This window comes from Vombatus ursinus, unplaced genomic scaffold (genome assembly GCF_900497805.2).
Source record: "Vombatus ursinus unplaced genomic scaffold, bare-nosed wombat genome assembly UNPS02014959.1, whole genome shotgun sequence".
In the NCBI taxonomy this organism is placed as follows: domain Eukaryota; kingdom Metazoa; phylum Chordata; class Mammalia; order Diprotodontia; family Vombatidae; genus Vombatus; species Vombatus ursinus.
The window spans coordinates 2,423,297-2,438,741 of record NW_020954737.1 but is presented as its reverse complement, the minus strand read 5'-3'; the positions used below and the strand labels follow the sequence as shown (position 1 = coordinate 2,438,741).

Genomic DNA, 15,445 nt, shown 5'->3' with positions numbered 1-15,445 from the left:
ATTGGAGAAGAGGGCTTCTTACCAAAATGACTTCCACACATTCCCCTTTTGTCCAGGAAGATTTCCATCTCTGATGCATGCTGGTCAGTCTGTTTTCTTCCTTTTTCAAGGTTTCTTGGATGGTGATTGCATGGGGAAACAAAGTGTGATCAGTTACTTTCTTTCTCAAACACCCAGGGATCTTTGAGCATTGTAATCATAATAATAGCATTGATATAACACCTACTATGTGCATTGTGTAAATGCGATCTCATTTGAGCCTTAAAACATCTCTGTGACATAGGTGCTTTTATTATCCTTGTTTTTACATTTGAGGAAACTGAGACAAAAATAGGTTAAGTGACTTGCCCAAGGTCACACAGCTAGCAAGTGTTTTGAGGCTAGATTTGAACTCAGGTCTTCCTGACTTCAGACCTAGCACTCTGTCTACTGTATGTTTGCATTGTACCATCTACACTGTACCATCTGCGTTGTATTTGGTTGATAGGGCAAAAGTGGGAGAAAGGAGAGATGGGAGACAGTGTGACATCCCTATGGGTGACTTTGGGACTGTTTCTTAGAGAGAGAGGAAGCTGTTCCTCACGACCTCAAACTTTGGCAGTATTTCCAGAGTTGAGGAATCCACTCCTGTTAGATAGTGTTCACAAAGAACAAAGATGCCAAATCAAGTGTCATGGTTTCACATACAATCCAATGTTTGTTGTTTTTCTCCCTATATGAAAAGTTCATGTTCACTAATGTTTGTGAAGTTTATAATGAATTGAAAAAGAAAAAAGAGACAGATGTTTGTTTATGGCCTGAGCTTCTGATTTGACTATCCACTCTCCTGAGCTGGTCCCTAGGTTCTAAAGCATATTCTATTCTGGAGAGCAATTTGGAACTATGCCTAAAAGTTGTTGTTTGTCCTTCGTTCTCAAAGAAGACCATGACATCAGGGAGGTGATGCCATGACATGCAAGTGAATTGGATTTAAGTGAGGCAGGGCTGTGTAAAGTTACCAGCCTCACTTTCTCCTCAGGAGCCATCTGGTTCAGTAGCAAGATATAGATCAGAACGACTGGAGATGTCCCTGGATGCAGTGGGAGACCTTGGCTTTAAGCTAAGGTCTTTAACAGGTCTCAGTTTGACTGAGGCAAGACCCATTCAGTGATTAAGGTTAGGTAGGAAATGAGGCAGAGAATGGCCTCTTTAACCTAGTTCAAAAAAAAAAAATCAGTCTGAGAGGGGAAAACCCTCAGGGTTTGTGGGCAAAACAGAAACAATTGCTATTTACATTCACTCTGAGCCCATCCAGGCCCAAACAAGGACCAAGTGGGGCTTGGCCTGGGAGTCAGAGTGATTTGGCTTTAAGGCATGGTCCTGGAGAAAAAAATCTAGGTGGTAAACCCCAAGATATCTTGGAGATTTCAGGAATGATACCCTATGTGGACAGAGGGAAGGGAGATGAGTTGTGGGGGGAAGGGAGGAAGAGAGGAAGAAAGAAAGTGAAAAACAGGGAAAGAGAGAAAGAAGGAAAGGAAGGAAGGAAGAAACAAAGAAAGGAAGGAAGGAAGAAAAAGAAAGAAAGAAAGAAAGAAAGAAAGAAAGAAAGAAAGAAAGAAAGGAAAGAAAGAAAGAAAGAAAGAAAGAAAGAAAGAAAGAAAGAAAGAAAGAAAGAAAGAAAGAAAGAAAGAAAGAAAGAAAGAAAGAAAGAAAGAAAGAAAGAAAAGAAAGAAAGAAAGAAAGAAAGAAAGCTGTGTTCTGTTGCCCATATGGCCCTTTCCACATGGGTCCCCTACTATACCCTAACCTCTCACCCAGGATTGGGGAACCTGTGGCCATAGCCCTCTTAGAGGTCCTCAAGTGTGACCTGTTGACTAAATCCAAACTTCACAGAACAAATCCCCTTAATAAAAGGATATGTTATGTAAAACTTGGACTCATGTCATGGCATCACCTCCCTGATGTCATGGTCTTCTTTGAGAACGAAGGACAAACAACAGCTTTTAGGCATAGTTCCAAATTGCTCTACAGAATAGAATATGCTTTAGAACCTAGAGACCAGCTCGGGAAAGTGGATAGTCAAATCAGAAGCTCAGGCCATAAACAGGCCAAACCCAAGGACCTAGAAACCCTCATGTGGCCTCCAGGCCGCAGGTTCCCAACCCTGCCCTAACGTAAAGGTTAACCAAATTGTACATGTGCTTTGATCCAGCAATACCACTACTAGATCTGTATTCCAAAGAGATCATAAATGAAAAAATGGAAAAGGACCTACATGTACAAAAATATTTATAGCTACTTTTAAAAAAATCTTATTTAATATTTTATTCCTTCCCAATTACATGTAAAAACAATTTTAACATTCTTTTTTTCTTCAAATTTTGAGTTTCAAATTCTCTCCATCCCTTCCCTGTCCCCCTTGGGAAGGCAAGCAATTTGACAAAGGTCAAACATGTGCAGTGATGAAAAGCACATTTCCACATAAGTCATTCTGTGCAGGAAAACCCAGATAAAAAACCCCAAGAAAAATAAAGAAAAAGTATCTTGATCTGCATTTAGGCTCTACCAGTTTTTTCTCTGGAGAGAGACAGCACCTTTCATTATAAGTTCTACAGAATTGTCTTGGATCATTGTATTGCTGAGAATAGTTAAGTTATTCATAGTAGATCATCATACAATCTTGCTTTTCCTGTATACAATGTTTCCCTGGTTCTGCTCATTTCCCTTTGCATCAGTTCATGTATGTCTTTCCAGGATTTTTTTGAGAGCAACCAGCTTATCATTTCTTAAAGCATAATAGTATTCCATCACAATCATATGCAACAACTTGTTTAGCTGCTCCCCAATTAATGGATATCCCCTCAATTTCCAATTCTTTGCCACTACTAAATGAGCTACTATAAATATTTTTGTACATAAAGGTCCTTTTTCTTTTTGTCTTTTTATCTCTTTGGGATACAGACCTTGTAGTGGTATTGCTTTGTCAAAGGGTTTGCATGGTTTTATAGCCCTTTAGGCATAGTTCCAAGTTGCTCTCCAGAATGGATAAATCAGTATACAACTATACCAATAGTGCATTAGTGTTTTAATTTTCCCACATCCCTCCAACATCTGTCATTTTCCTTTCTGTCATATTAGCCAATTTGACAGGTGTGAGGTAGTAGCTCAGAGTTGTTTTAATTTGCATTTCTTTCATCAATAATGATTTAGAGCATTTTTCATATGACTACAGAGAGCTTTGATTACTTTATCTGAAAACTATCTGTTCATATCCTTTGACTGTTTATCAGTTAAGAAATCCTCTTATTTCTATAAATTTGACTCAGTTTTCTATGTTTGAGAAATGCAGTCTTTATCAGAGAAACTCACTGTAAAATTTTTTTTCATAGTAATGATTACCAACTATGTATTTCCCTGCATCCTTTTTTCCCCTCTATTTATCCTATTCTCTCTCTCTCTCTCTCTCTCTCTCTCTCTCTCTCTCTCTCTCTCTCTCTGTCTCTCTCTGTCTCTCATTCTCTCATTTAATCCTGTCCTTTTTCAAAAGTGTTTTGCTTCTGACTTTTACCTCCCCCAAACTACTCTCCCTTCTATCAGCTCCCCCCTTCTCTGATCCCCTTCCCTTCCTACTTTTCCATGTGTTAAGATAGATTTCTACACCCAACTGAGTGTGTTTATTTATTCCCTCTTTAGTCATAAGGTATGAGAGCTGAGTAACATCTTTCATTGTAGATCCTCTGGAGATGTGGTTGTTAATTGCATTGATCAAGAGTTCTTAAATTTTTCAAAATTTTTTTCTTTTGATTTTGTTTTTTATAGTGATGCTATCCTAGTATAACTTGTTTTCCTGATCCCACTCACTTTACTCTGTGGCAGATCTTATTATCTAGCATTCTTTGAAAAAATTTTTTTCAAAATTTGTTTAGTTATTCCTCAGTTTTCTAAAAGAAAATCTAAGACACTCCCTTAAATTCTAGTTTTCCTTTTCAGTCCCTTCTTTTAATACCCTTTTCAGGATTAGGAAGTTTGTTTTGCTTGCGGATATTCCCTCTCTGGTATTATCCTTTCTCTTAATACCACTTCTTTCTATCCCCACAGGTTTTCCTGTTGACTTTGATGTATTTCTTTTTTTTAAATCAATCAATAATAATTTATTAAATATCTAGTATATGTCAGGCACTGCAGATACAAATACCAAAGAGAAATGGTCTATTTAGAATGTTGATGTCCACAACAGAACTCGTCATCCCTCTCACTCCTCCCCCTCCCCAGCCCTCTTCTCTTTCAAATTTCACTATTATAGTTTAGGCCACCATTATGATCCCAGTCACACAGGCCAGAAACCTTGGTGTCATCCTTGACTCCTCATTCCCACTCACCACTTGCTTCATCCAATCTGTTACCAAATTTTGTCATTTCTGCCTTTACAACATCTCTTACATATGTCTCTTTCTTCTACCCTATTTCACATATCTCTCTTCAATCTAAGCCATCTTCCCGTTTTCTGCCATAGTAATTTTTCTAAATCATAAGTCTGTCTATGTCAGCTCTCTGCTCAAAAATCTTTAGTGGGTCCCTATTACCTTCAGGATCAAAAATAAATTATTATTGTTATTTAAAGCCCATCATAGCTACCTCACCAAGCTCTTTCCAGTTTTATTACATTTTATTCCTCTCCCTATACTCTATGATCAAGCCATACTGTCTTGCTTACAATTCAATTTCAATTGAACAGCACTGTTCCTCTCCTTTCTCCATGCCTTTGCAATGGCTGTCCTCCACGCTTGGGAGACTCTTAGCTCTTTTTTTGTTTTAATTTATTTATTTTTAGTTTTCAATATTCACTTTTATAAGATTTTGATTTCTAAATTTCTCCTTCCTCTCCCTTCCCCCTTCCCCAAGACAGCATGCAGTCTGATATAGGATTAAACATATTTCCACGGTAGTCATGTCAAAGAAAAATCAGAACAAAAGGGAAAAAATCATTAAAAAAATAAAAAAAGATAAAATAGTATGCTTCAATCTGCATTCAGACCCCATAGTTCTCACTCTGTATGTGGATAACACTTTCTATCACAAGTCTTTTGGAATTGTCTTAGATCATAGCATTGCTCAGAAGAGCTAAGTCTACCAAAGCTGATCATCACACAATTGCTGCTGTTAACTGTATACAATGTTCTCTGGGTCCTGCTCACTTCCCTCAGCATCAGTTCATGTAAGTCTTTTCAGGTTTTTCTGAAGTCTACCCCCCCATTTATGCTTTTCTCTCTTCTTTCTCCCTTTCCCTCCTTAGTGCCTCCTTCTATCAGGCCCTTCTTTTCTTTCCCCTTTCCCTTCCTACTTCCTATACTGTGTGATAGATTTCTGTACCCACGTGTATAGTATTCCCTCTTTGAGACAAATCCAATGAGAGTAAAGTTCAAACAATGCTTGCCTCCTTCCTTTCTTTCCCTCTACTGTAACACATCTTTGCTTCTCTTTCTGTGATACAATTTACCCTTTTCTACCTCTTCCTTTCCTCTTCTCCCAGTACAATCCTTTTTTTCACTCCTTACTTAATTAACTTTTTTTAATCATCACATCAAAGTTGACTTATGCTCACATCTTCTGCCTGTGTATATCCCTTTTGAATGCTGTAAAATAAACTCTCAAGAGTTACAAGTATCCTCTTCCTGTGTAGGGATGTAAACAGTTTAACCTTATTGAATAACATCTTTTTCTTTTCTTTCCTATTTACCTTTTAATGCTTCTTGAATCTTGTATTTAAAGACTGAATTTTCTGTTCCGTTATGGGTTTTTTTTTTAAAATCGAGAATGATCAAAAGTCCTCTCTTTCATTGAATATCCATCTGTTCTCCTGAAAGATTATACTCAGTTTTGCTGGATAGTTGATTCTTGGTTGTAATCCAAGTTCTTTTGCCTCCCAGAATATTATATTCCAGGCTTTCTGATCCTTTAATATAGAAGCTGCTATATCCTATGTAATCCTGACTGTGGTTCCACAATATTTAAATTGTTTTTTTTCCCCAGGCTGCTTGCAATATTTGCTCTTTGACCTGATAATCCTGGAATTTGGCCATAATATTCCTTCGAGTTTCCATTTTGGGATCTCTTTCAGGAGGTGATGAGCGGATTCTTTCAATGACTGTTTTGTCCTCTGGTTCTAGTACCTCAGGGCAGTTTTCCTTCATAATTTCTTGAAAGATACTGCAGGCTCTTTTTTTGATTATGGCTTTCAGAAATTCTCATAATTATTAAATTATATCTCTTTGATTTATTTTTCAGTTCAGTTGTTTTTCCAATGAGGTGTTTTACATTTTCTTCTTTTTTTCTTCTTTTGATTTTGTTTGACTGATTCTTGATGTCTTATAAAGTCATTAGCTTCCAATTGCCCAATTCTAAGACATTATTGGGGCAGCTAGATGACACAGTGGATAGAGCACAGGCCCTGGAGTTAGGAGGACTGGAGTTCAAATTCGGCCTCAGACACATAACACTAGCTGTGTGACCCTGAGCAAGTCACTTACCCCCATTGCCTAGCAAAAAAAAAAAAAAAACCCAAAAAGAAATTATTTTCTTCAGTTGGCTTTTGTACTTCCTTTTCCATTTGGCCAATTTTACTTTTTATTTTTTTTTAAGGCAATTGGGGTCAAGTGACTTGCCCAGGGTCACACAGCTAGTAAGTGTCAAGTGTTTGGTCTGAGGCCAGATTTGAACTTAGGTCCTCCTGACTTCAGGGCTGGTGCTCTATCTACTGCACCACCTAGCTGCCCCCAATTTTACTTTTTAAGGTGTTGTTTTCTTCAGTCAATTTTTATCCTTCCTTTTCCAAGCTATTGACTCTCTCATGCATACCTCTCATTTCTTTTCCCAAATTTTTCTTCTACCTCTCTAAATTGACTTTTCAAATCCTTCTTGAGCTCTTCCAAGAAGGTTTTTTGGGCTTGAGAACAATTCATATTCTCCTTTGGGGTTTACTGATAGTCCTTCTAGCAGTTAATGAAAACAGGTTTATTTAGCTATCATAGGGAAAAGATATGTAGGTATATTGACAGTGTTGTCCTCTTCTGAGTTTATACTTTGATCTTCCCTATCACCCTAAAAGCTCTCAATGGTCAATGTTTGTTTTTGCTTCTTGTTCATCTTGTTTGCCTATTCCTTGGCTTTTGAAGTTGAGCTCTCCTGCTGGAGCACAGGTGGCATTGTCCCATGCTTCTTGTGCTAGGGGCCAGGGACTTGGTCACTAGCTTTGTGCCCTGGGGCCTCAGTGCTGGTTGCTGGAGGCTGTAGGGGTCTGGCAGCTTACCTGGTGCTGAGCTAGGGTCCTAGTAGTGGTGTCTGGCATGTGCTGAGACCAGGTGGGGTTTTTTGCATTTCCTGAGCCTAAACTGAAGCATGGGAGGTCTGCTGCTGGAAGATGCCTGCCTGCCCAGCGCTGCACCTATACACGTGGTGGTTCTCTGAGCTGGAGTCTGCCAGTTTCCTTGGCTGTGTGAAGGCATATGCGCTTTCCTGGTGTTGGCATTTGCCTACTCTACTGCTCTGGGGCTCAGGATCACCTACTGGTTTCCTGAGGTGGAGCCTGCCAGCGGCTTGCTGGAATGCCACCTGTCCTGGACTGTGCTCCCCTTTTTGCCCGAGTAATATGGACCTCTTTTGCCAACCTCTAAGTCTCCTGGACCAAAAGACTGCTCCACCCCATTTTTATACTGGCTCTGCTGTTCTAGGATCTGTTCCGGGGCTGTATTTTGTGGGTGTTTGGGGATGAGAAAGGGAGAGGGAAAGTAATCTACTGCATATTCTGCCATCTTGGCTCCCATAAATCTCTTCTGAATTTGTTGTGTTTCTACACCAAATTTTGCATGCATTTAATTCTCCTTTGTTCATTTCAGATAAAGGTAAGATCAGAGATAATGATAAGATAGATCCTTTTTTCAGGTTTTCTCTTCTAATCCTCCGTTTTTTAAAGGAAAAGGTAACCCTACATCCTCCACTTCAGTTAAAAATAAGAGAGTCTGGTTGTCAATGATGCTAATACCTCACTCACCTGTTCTTTCATATTTATATATTTTTTTGTTTGCTCCAACCACAGAAATAACAAGTTATATCTTCTTCTTCCTTCCCATGCAGGAATTCCTCCTTCACTAGTATATGGTCTCCCTTTTCTCTCCTCTCCCTAAACCCTCAGAACAGAACCCTCACCCAGGATTAGACTTCCTTGGAACTTTGAAGTTCAGAGCTCTGGATCCTCAGGGACCAGTCAAAGAGCCCTATGCCTCTACACTTGTTGAGTACCATCTCATGATGGTTTCTGGTTGATCTGAACTGTCCACTGCTGCTTCCTGTGGTTTCCTGGGTTCCCACCCTGGGGATTTCTCACAGGAGACCTTTACTCTTCTTGTCTCAGGACACAGACTCTTGCAAGCTAAATGTGCTTCATATCTGATGTCACTATTGCTTACTTTGCTGGAGTGGCCCCCAGCCCATGGGACACTGTCTAACTTTTTGTGCAGTTCTGGAATGAAAGAAGTCATTTTGTTTTGTTTTAGGCAATTGGGGTTAAGTGACTTGCCCAAGGTCACACAGATAGTAAGTGTCAAGTGTTTGGTCTGAGGTTGGATTTGAACTCAGATCCTCCTGACTTCGGGGCCAGTACTTTATCCACTGCACCACCTAGCTACCCCAAGAAGTCATGTTTTGATGTAGTAGATATATCGGAGCTGGGCAGTCTGTATCCTTAGCAGGCTAGAGAATGGTACTTAAAGACAGAACACATTTAGCAACTAGATGCTCTAATCTCCTGCTGCCACCTCATGGTTAAGTGGCCAGCATTGCTAGAAGCCCAGAGGCCACTTGTCCTCTGCATTGCCTCGCCAGCTTCACTGAGGCCATTCTAATCCAGTCCTGCCCATGAAAGCCGAATGCTAGAGCCAGTCTGGTGCTTCAGATTTGGAAATGAAATAAAATGAGATACTGATAGTCCTTCTAGCAGTTAATGAAAACAGGTTTACTTAGCTACCATAGGCAAAAGATATTCAGTGAGGGCAGTGTTAGAAATAAGATCTTGGAGAAATAAAGCCTTCTAGTTAAAAATGAAATTAAGCTCAGAGTGAGTGAAGAATCATTTATTTTACGGTTCTTGGAAGAACCGGGCAAAACCTCTAAGAAGAGATTATGCTGATTACAGAAGCGAGAAAACATTTTATACTGTTAGAACACCGAGACTCCTCCCTTCCAGGCCTGGGATTGGTCCATTCCTTTCCAGGTTAAAATCTTACACATCCATCATTTGGGTGGGAGACACTCTGGCAGGGATGCTGAAAGAAAAAGGCCTCTGGCACTGAACCTAGTGGTTTAGCTTGTTGATAAGCTAGGAGTTATTGGATATTCCCACCTGGGCAAATTTCTTTGAATTCAGAGGTCAGCCAGAATCATGGTTCAAGAGAGAATCCACAGGCAGAGCCAAGATGTAAGATTAAAGGCAGGGACTTGCCTGAGCTCTCCCCCAAACCCCTCCAAATACTTTTAAAAAATGACTCTCAACAAATTCTAGAGTGGCAGAACCCACAAAAAGACAGAGCGAAACAAGTTTCCAGTCCAAGACAACCTGGATGGTTGATAGGAAAGGTCTGTTGTACCAGGCTTAGAGAGGAGTGCAGTCTAGCACAGGCCTCAGCAAACCTGGAGTAGGCCTCAGGTGTCTGAATCGGTTGCAGTAGTGGTGGTTTCCAGACTTCTCAGCCCACAGATACCAAGACAACTTAGAAGGTCAGCTGGAAAAGTTTGTCACACCTGGGTGAGAGAGGAGAACAATTAAGCGCAGGCCATACCAGCACAGACCTGGCCTCAGTAAACTAGGAGCAGGCCTTGGGAGTGAGTGAATTGGCAGTAGCAATGGCTGCTTCAGGAGCTCTCAGCCCACAGACAGTATGGGGGTCAAACGTAGTCAGAAGGGGATTACAGGGGTGTCTCTCTCTCATCACTCTCTCTCTCTCTCTCTCTCTCTCTCCCTTTTTGTGAGGCAATTGGGGTTAAGTGACTTGCCCAGAGTCACACAGCCAGAAAGTGTTATGTGTCTGAGGCCACATTTGAACTCAGATCTTCCTGACTCCAGGGCCTGTGCTCTATCCATTGCACCACCTAGCTGCCCCTAGGGTTCTCTTTGATAGCACTGAGGCAGGACTCTTGCTCTGCCCATACTTGGATCTGGGTCACAGCCCTGGGTGGCAGTCCTAGGGCAAGGAGGAGCACTAGCATAGCAGAGCTTGTGGCCACAGTGGAGGGGGACCCTCCTAATGGTTCCAGGGCAGAAAAGTGTGCTTGTGGTTGCTCATAGACCAGAGCACAGGTCAAGAGAGTAGTAAACACCTCTCCTTAGATCATACCACCTTGGAAGAACTGAAAACTTACAGGTCCCTAGAAGTATCTCTGAAAATAGCTGCACAAATTCCCTGAAACTTAGGACAGTTCATCCTCCATAACTGAAGCAGAACTCTACCTTAAGACTTAAAAGTCAAGTAATAGGCTGAGAAAATGAGCATACATCACCAAAATACTCTGACCATGGAAACTTACTTTGGTGACCAGGAAGATGAAAACACACACTCAGAAGAAGACAACAAAGTGAAAGCTTCTATATTCAAAACCTCCAAGAAAAATACGAATTGGTCTCAGGTCATGGAAGAACTCAAAAAGGATTTTGAAAAGCAAGTAAGAGAAATAGAGGAAAAATTGGGAAGAGAAATGAGAGTGATGCAAAAAAAATCATGAAAAACAAATCAACAGCTTGCTAAAGGAGATGCAAAAAAATACTGAAGAAAATAATGCTTTAAAAAATAGACTAGACCAAACAGCAAAAGAGACCCAAAAAGTCAATGAGAAGAAGAATTCCTTAAAAAGCAGAATTGGTCAAATGGAAAAGGAGGTCCAAAAGCTCACTGAAGAAAATAATTCCTTAAAAATTAGAATAAATGGAAGCTAATGACTTTATAATACATCAAGAAATAATAAAACAAAATCAAAAGCATGAAAAAATGGAAGACAGTGTTAATATCTCATTGGAAAAACAACTGACCTGGAAAAGAGATCCAGGACAGATAATTTAAAAATTATTGGACTATGTGAAAGCTATGATCAAAAAAAGAGCCTAGACATCATCTTTCAAGAAATCATCAAGGAAAACTGCACTAATATTCTATTTCCATAGGGTAAAATAGAAATCAAAAGAATCTACCAATCACCTCCAGAAAGAGATCCCAAAATGAAAACTCCCAGAAATATTATAGCCAAATTCCAGAGTTCCCAGATCAAGGAGAAAATATTTCAAGCAGCCAGAAAGAAACAATTCAAGTATCATCGAGCCACAATGAGGATAACACAAGATTTAGCAGTTTCTACATTAAAAGATCGGAGCGCTTGGAATATGATATTCTGGAGGTCAAAGGAGCTAGGATTACAACCAAGAATCACCTACCCAGCAAAACTGAGTATAATCTGTGAGGGGAAAAAAGTGGACATTCACAGTGAGACTGAGGAATTTCATGTATTCTTGAGAAAAGACCAGAGCTAAGTAGAAAATTTGACTTTCAAATAAAAGACTCAAGAGAAGCATGGAAAGGTAAACAGGAAAGAGAAATCATAAGGGACTTGTTAAAGTTAAACTGTTTACATTCCTACACGGAAAGATGATATTTGTAACTCATCAAACCTTTCTCATTATTAGGGTAGTTAGGAGGAGTATATATAGACAGAGGGCACGGATGTGAGTTGAATATGAAGGGATGATATCTAAAAAATAAAGTTAAGGAATGAGAGAGGAATGTACTGGGAGAAACAGAAAGGGAGAAGTAGAATGGGGTAAATTATCTCACATAAAAGAGGCAGGAAAAGGCTTTTTACAGAGAAGAGGGGGGAGGTGAGGAGGAGTGAGTTGAACCTTACTCTCATCAGAACTGGCTCAAAGAGGGAATAACATACCCACTCAATTGGTTATGGAAATCTATACAAGAAAGTAGGGGGGAAGGGGATAAGAGAAGGGGAGGTGATAGAAGGGAGGGCAGATTGGGGGAGGGGGTATTCAGAAGCAAAACACTTTTGAGGAGGGACAGAGTGAAAGGAGAGAGAGAGAGAATAGAATAGAATAAACGGGTTGGGGGGAATAGGATGGAGGGAAATACAGTTGATCTTTCACAACATGACCATTATGGAAGTGTTTTGCATGACTACACATGTATACCCTATATTGCTTGCCTTCTCAATGAGGTGGGGTGGGGAGGGAGGAAGGGAGAGAATTTGAAACTCAAAGTTTTAAATATGAATGTTAAAATTATTATATATGTAACTGGGGGAAAATAAAATACTAAATAAAATAAAATACTAAAATAAAATACTAAATAAAAATTAAGAAAAAAAAAAGACAGAACCCATGAAGGGTCATCCTTTGTCCAGTTTGCCCTAGACATGTGATGAAGTGAGAAATGTTTCTCTTGCTCACACAAGCAAACTGTAGCATCCTCTCAGCAATGCTAGGTCAGGGCCCATTACAAAGAAAGCTTTCTCTCTGACAAAAGGCTAGGAGGTCTTGTGGAGGAGCTTTCCAGAATCCTAGAAGGACTTCAAGCTGACCAGGGAGGGGAGGTAGGAAGCTATGAAGTATGGGAAAGATGGGCAGCTGATGCCTTCTGCTGGTTGGTAGCTATGAAGAAGTGCAAGAGAAACTATTGTCCCAGGAACTAAATTTGAGAGTCTCAAACTATCCATGCTTCACTTTCTGGTCTAGATCACCAGGCTTCAACTTCCTTCTACCCTTGAGGCCCCTTTTTCCCATTGGTGACTTCCTCCTTGGAACTTCCATTTTGAAAAAAGGGCAAGTCCAGCCATGCTTCACTCTCCAGACTTCACCACCATGTTCCTACATCGGTACCTTACCCTACTCCTTCCACATACTTGCTTTTCATTTCCATCTTCTGCCTTTCAGAATGTTTGGACCACTCCACAACTCTTCTAACAATGTGTGTACATGTCTTGTCTTTCTATAGCTCCTCAAATAATTGTTATTTTCCTTTCTGTCATCTTTGCCAAACTAATGGATAAGAAATGGAACCTCAGAGTGGCTTTGAGTTGTATGACTCTTATTTTGATTATGAATAGTATAATTTGGAACATTTTCCTATGTGGTTGTTGATTGCTTGCAATTTGTCTTTTCAGAATAGCTTACTCACAACATGAGAGGCAACTAGGTGTTGTGGTGGATAGCTAAGAGGTAGGTCTAATGGATGGTGGGCTAACTCTGGGGTCATAATATTGATACACATAACCCACGTAAACAAAAGCTCTTTGAGGTCTCCAATAATTTTTAAGATTATAAAGGGATCCTGAGACCAAAAAGTTTGAGAACTGCTGTACTAGATCACACTTTTTTTTTTGCGCTCCAGATAACCTAGATCTCTATATATAATCTCAACTTTTTAAACAGATTTGAAAATGCTTTTACTTTGGTGATTATTATTGACATTTCAGAGTGCTTAGGGATATAATAAAATAATTTGTAAGGGGGTGGAGATAGGGTGCAATTTGTATGGTCAATAGCATAGATAGTGCTTATGAAAGGACATGAAAGGAAATTGATTCCCTGGTGTTGGATCCTGAAACTCGAGGGGAAGATAACTGATAATTCAGTTCAATGAATGCTTATTAATGTATTGGGTATATGCTAAACAAGAAAAGAAATGAATCAATCTCTCATCTTAAGGAGATAACATTCTGCAAGAAGAATACAGCATATATGCAAGGTAAGGTGAGAATGGAGAAAATACTTGAGTAGTGGGAGAAAGTTGATCTGGAGACCCCTGATCCTCTAATTTCCCACAAGCCTAATTCATGAAATCACAGGAGCTCAAGGGCCAGTTAATAGACAATAAGATGATAAAGTCTTCAAGAAAGGGAAAAGAAATGACTAATTTTTGCTTCCATTTTATCAGATGTGAAGGAATTCTTTAATCAAGCTTGATGGCATTATTGAGCCATTGGCTGACAGAAGGATCCCCATACCCTTGGTAGCCCTTGAAAAAATGAGACACTCTCCAGGCAAAAGTCAATGCAGGAGATGTCTCTGAGGAGTTTAATCTGTGGAGGAACTATGGAAGAACCACTCAGCTCTTGAGAGGAAGTAACTCCTTGTTCTTTTGAGGAGAGGGAGACATTTTTCTCTCTTCCCCCTTCCCCCTTCCCCCTTCCCCCTTCCCCCTCAAACATGGTGTCTGGCAGTGCAGCTGCTTGCCCAGTGGGGGCTTCTCACAACCAGGGAGAAGGCTGTGAGAGGAAATAAGATGTACCCAGCAGAAATATTATGTCCCTTGTGAAGTCATCAAGAGAAGAGAAAGAAAGTCAGGCCCTGAGGCAATAGAAGTATGAGTCTCCTTGACTTTGTATGTTCTCTAATTGTGTTCTCACTCTTTCCAATAAGGTGAGGTTTTGTGGGAGAGTGTGTTTCTGGTTGATGGGGGGAATATTTTATAACTATGATTCTTACAATACCATTTTCAGTAAATGCCTTTGCTTTGAGTAAATTGTGTCAAGTGACTAACTGTTAAAGGCAAAAGCATTGATGGGGACTCATGAGCTGTAGTTTTAAGAAGGTGGACCCCCAGAGCACGTTAAACCTGAGGTTAATTCCTCCATCCCTCCCACCACCCCCATGCAACCCTTCAAAAGTTGATTTCCTGAACGTCCTGCTGAAGCAACTAAAACTGCTTCATTCTGACTAATGCAGCCATGCAGGAGGCAAATTAGTATAGAGTATAGGAGGGAACAGTTACCATAGTAAGAGAAAGCTTCATAATCTTTGTGGGTAGACTTGGCGTAGCAAGGAGAATGAAGAACCAAAGCCCACCCCTGGTGAAAGTCCATAGGGAAGAGCAGAAAGAAGAGCAGCCAGGAAGAGACACTGGGAGCAGCAGCTAGACGGTTCAGAGTGGATCCAGGATGCTGAGGTGTCGTTTAGAGATGTGTGGATGTAGGGAGGACACAGTGTGCAGGTGGTGGTGTTATAAAGGATATTCTTAAATGTTCAGAACTTCTCTTAGTAAAAAGTAGAGAGAAGACACCCAAAAAATGGCCATCTTTTCCATTTTCTCTGCAGTCCCTAGACCTGGTGCTGGAAGGCAGTAAGAAGCTCCCAGCTCTCAGATTACCTGAGCACAAGCCTCAGTGAGGAAGTTGGCTCTATCAAGAACCTTGACTTAAGCACCAACCGCATGTAGAAAGAACTGTGGCAAGTACTGGGGGAAAGACAGCATTCCAATTAGACACAAGGTAAGGAGCAGCTTCCAAAGAGATTCCTGAAAGGGCAGGGGTATCCAACTTTTTATGATGAGGAAATGCCTTGAAATCATCTGGGTGGTACTATTACTGACAGGTAAATACTACTCATTGGTACAGGCAGCAGAGAAGAGCTGTCATTTCA

At 40.3% G+C, this 15,445-nt stretch overlaps 1 long non-coding RNA gene across 1 annotated transcript; it reads left to right on the top strand.

Moving 5' to 3' along the window:
• Nucleotides 1-15,347, top strand: LOC114030393. The gene is made up of 3 exons (XR_003567605.1): nucleotides 1-83; nucleotides 13,189-13,243; nucleotides 15,122-15,347. It is a non-coding gene; the product is annotated as an uncharacterized LOC114030393 (long non-coding RNA).
• Nucleotides 15,348-15,445: the final 98 nt, after the last annotated feature.